This window comes from Penaeus japonicus, unplaced genomic scaffold (genome assembly GCF_977035675.1).
Source record: "Penaeus japonicus unplaced genomic scaffold, GWHDUDI00000001_assembly GWHDUDI00000016, whole genome shotgun sequence".
In the NCBI taxonomy this organism is placed as follows: Eukaryota; Metazoa; Arthropoda; class Malacostraca; order Decapoda; family Penaeidae; genus Penaeus; species Penaeus japonicus.
The window spans coordinates 18,810,863-18,815,862 of NW_028234418.1; positions in this window are offsets into that span (position 1 = coordinate 18,810,863).

Here is a 5,000-nt window from a genome sequence, read left to right on the forward strand (position 1 = left end):
AATTTCAATGTTTTCAAAATCAATATGAAAATAATTATGAAAAATAATTTACTAAATTACTTTTAAATGGCTTTATTTCGACGTTATTTTAATAATAACGATAATAATAACATCTATATAACAATGACGATAATGATAATTATAAGAAAAATTATAATAATTCGACTTTTGGGAGAATTTTAAAATGTAATGCAAATAGTAATGATAATAACGACTACAATTTTAAAATGAATTGAAATAATGATGAAAATAACTCTTTTGTTTTTTTCTTATTGATTTTAATAATATTAACAATAAAGGGTATAAATTCAAAATAAAACGAAAAAAAACAAGAAGGATAAAATTACTAGAAAAAAACGATTTATTTCAGCTATTGGGATTTTCTTTTTTGTGGGAGGGGGGGGGGGTGTAATTTTCATAATTATTAGTACAAGTATAATTTCGAAATGAAGTTATATAAGTAGGCAAAATTACATAACATTGAATATTATTTCAAAATATAATGGAATAACTAGAAAAAGGGAGATAAAACGTTAAAACAACTTTTGGGAGACTTTTTTTAACAATTTTGATAGTATAATTTCAAAATAAAGTGAAAAGAATATTAAAACAACAAAACTAGAAAAATAACACTAAGATTAGAAAAAAAAACTTAAATTTCGACATTTGGGAGAATTTATAAAATAATCTTAATATTATCAATAATAACTTTCATGATAATGAGAACAATAATAATAAGAAAAAGATGAATTGTAATCATGATAATGATAATAATGACGAAAAGGATAATGACAATAACAATAATAATAATGAAATATGGCAATGGTATTCGTTAATCATATGGATAAAAAAGGATTATAATTTCAAAATAATGTGAAAAAAAAGAAAAATAATATTACTTTAATCAAAAAACTATATCTTGACTATATCAGGTGAATTTCTTAATTGGTTTTAATGGTTGTAATGATAACGAGTATAATTCAAAACAATGTGAAGACAAATAAGATAACTAATAAAACGCTTTATTTAGACGTTTGGAAGATATTAAGTCGATTTTCATCATAATAATGATAATTATCCTAATAATGATAAAAATGATAATGATAACACTAATAATGCTGATAATGATAATGATGATAACAATGATGATAATGATAGAAAAACATGATTATGCGGTAATTATACGAAAAACATTGTCAAAATATAGTTGAATAATAATGAAGAAGGACAAAGGTAAAATATGAACCTTTATTTCAACTTTTTGGAGACGTTTTAAAATGATTGTAATGATTTTATTAATGATGTAATTAAAAAAAGAATAATGCGTTATTTTGACTTTTGGATTTTTTTTAACTAATAATAATTTTCATAATAATAATGATAATAAAAAAATAAGTTCAGTCTTAATATTAACGGTAATTAGGACAATGATAATAAAATCATACGAATAACGAATTTTAAAATAAAGTCAAATAATAAAAAAAAAAAAAAATAATAATCCAACTTTTGGGAGAAAAAAAATTAATAATACTAAAGATAATCATTGTGATTATAAAAGTTAAATGACAATAATGATAATATTAATAACAATATTAAAATAAGAACAATAATAATGATGTTATAAAAAAAATCCATTGTTATTCATTAATCATACAAATGAGAACGAATATGATTTCAAATTAAATTGAAATAATGACGAAAAGTAACATAACTGAAATCATGGTTAAGAATGACCATAGATCATAAAAATACAAACTAAACCATTTTTATAATAAAAGAGTTATAGGTAAATGCGCTGATTTCCGTTATATTAGAGGAAAAAGGAACAAAGAAAAAAGGGGAAATATAAAAAAATACTACTAAGAAGGATCATAAAAATACCAAAGATTTAGAAATACAAATTAAAACCATTCTGATAATGAAAAGGATTATAGGTAAATGCGCTGATAAATTGAGACAATAAAGGGAAAGAAAATAAAAACAGCTTCTAAATATGGTCATAAAAATGCCAATGATCATAAAAATACTAATGAAAACCATTCTAATAATGTAAACAATTATACCTAAATGCGTTGATTATCGTTATGTTTGAGGAAAAAGGAAAACGGGAAAGAGAAAAAATAGTACTAAGAACGATCATAAAAATACCAAAGATCATATAAACAGAAATTAGAACCATTCTCATAATGAAAAGTTTTATAGCTCTATACGATGATAATTGTTAAATTAGAGTAAAAATGAATTGAGAGAAAAAGGGTAAAAGTAAAAAGAAAAAAAAAATACTAAATACGATCATAAAAAAAACAAAGATCATAAAAAGTACATATCCAAAACATTCTCCATACGAAATACTTATCACAGCAAAATGGAATTAGGAGAAAAAAAGGAAAATAAAAACAATACAACTACTAAGAACGATATCAAAAATACCAAAGATCATAAAAATACAAATTAAAATAATTCTGATAATGAATAGGATTATAGCTAAATGCGCTAATTATCGTCATATTAGAGGAAAAAGAAATTGAGGGGAACAAAAGGAAAAAAACGATATAACTACTAAGTATGATCACAAAGATACCAAAGATCATAAAAAATACAAATTAAAACATTCTGATAATTAAAGGTTTTAGCTAAATGCGCTGGTTATCAAAATACGCCTAGTCAGATCATTAAAATACAAATTGGAACTATTCTGATAATAAAAGGATTATAGCTATATACGCTGATTATCTTTATTTTAGAACAAAAATGAATTGAGAGAAAAAGGGAAAAAACTACCAGTAAATACGATCATAACAATAACAAATATCAACAAAATACAAATGAAAAGGATTATAGCTAAATGCGCTGATTATCGTTATATTCGAGAGTGAAAAAGAAACGAATTGAGAAAAAGGGGTAAAAAAAGAAAAAAAAAGAAACAGCTACTAAGAATGATCATAGAAGTACCAATGATAAAAAAAAAATGATAAATAAATAAATAAATAAAATAAAATAATAATAAAAACCTTCTGATAATGTAAATCATAATAACTAAATACGATGATTATTGTTATACTATTGGGAAAAGGAACTGAGAGAAAAAAGGGGAATGAATAATATATGTAACTACTAAATACGATCATGAAAATACCAAAGATCATAAAAATACATATTAGAACCATTTTCATAAAGAAAAGGATTATAGCTAAATGCGCTGATTACAAATTAATACCATTTTGATGATAAATGGGATTATAGCTAAATGCGGTGATTATCGTTATATTAGAGCGAAATGGAACTGAGAGAAAAAAGGGGAAATAAAAAATACAACTGCTAAGAAGCATAGGAAAAAATACCAAAGATCATAGAATTAAAAATTAGAACCCTTCTAATAATGAAAAATATTATTGATAAATATGCTAATTATTGGCATATTAAAACAAAAAAGAATAGAGAGAATTGGGGGGGGGATACTAAATAACAAACTACCAAAAAATAAAAATATCAAAGATCATAAAAATACAAATTAAAACTATTCTGATAATGAAAAGGATTATAGCTAAATACGCTGATTATCGTTATATAAGAGCAAAAAGGGATTGAAAGAAAAAGGGGAAAATACAATTGCTAAATACGATAATAAAGATACATATTAAAACCATTCTGATAATATACTTATTTCGATATCATTATCATCATTGTCATTATCATCATTATTATTGTTATTATTATAAGTGTAGTTGTAATTACTATCATGATTATTTTCATTGCTATGAAAATTATTTTTTATCAAATTCCTTTATAAATTCTCCCCAAAATCGAAACAAAGCGTTTTTTCCAGCTATGTTACTTTGCATCATTATCCACTTTATTTTGAAATTATATACGTTGTTATTCACATGTTTAACGAATAACACTGGACTTCTTTTTTTTATCTCACTAATATCATTGTTACTATTGTTAATATTGTATTCGATATTATCATTATCGTCAGCTATATTGTTATTGTCATAATCACAATGATTATTATTATTATGAAAATTAATTCAAAAATTCTTCCGAAAGTCGAAATAAAGAGTTATCTTTTAGGATTGTCATTCTTCATCTTTATTTCACTTAATTTTGACATTATTATTTGTATAGTTAACGAATAATATTGGACTTTTTATCGTTGTTTTCATTATTAATACTATTATCATTATCAATATTATTAATGTTATCATTTTCATTATTATTATTATCATAATGAGTACAATTGTAATTAATATCCTAATTATTTTCATTATTATGAGAATCCTTAGCATTATTATCAAAATTCCATGTTATTTGTATGATTAATAAATAACAATTGACTTTTTTAATATACCCATTATCATTGTCATTATTGTTAATATTGTATTTCATATTATCAGTATCGCCAATTTTATTGCTATCATCATGATTACAATGATTATTATTATTATCTAAATTCTTTAAAGGGTAACTTCAGATTGAATGGGCCCGTCCAGTTATCTTGCCGAGTGGTACACCTGAAACATACTATGAACCAGTAATACCAGTCTGACTAGTAATGTTGACATAATCCTCGTCGGCAATGTGCCTACCCCACTAAACCCTACCAACCGCTTCAGGCCTACAGCGCTTGAGGTGTATGACGTCACGCGAGGTGTTTACACTATCACGAGGCCGCACTTTCGAAGTACTGTACAGCTCGCCTCCATTGTGCTGTGAAGTACCATTACGACTAACCACATTGTAATCCCATTCATGCGTCATTGTGTATAATAATAATAATGATGATAGTGTACACGTGCGTATTGTATGGCTGTAGTAAGTCGTAGGTGCGTGGTATCAGAACGTTACACTCACCGATATATCCTGGAAAAAGAAAAGTAAAAAGTAAAAAGAAGAATAAAATGTAAAGTGAAAAATGTCACTGCTGCAGCGCTGGAAATTCATGGCGAGAGAGTGGAGGATATTTCGCAGAAGGCAAAAAGGATATTGCATGGGAATGG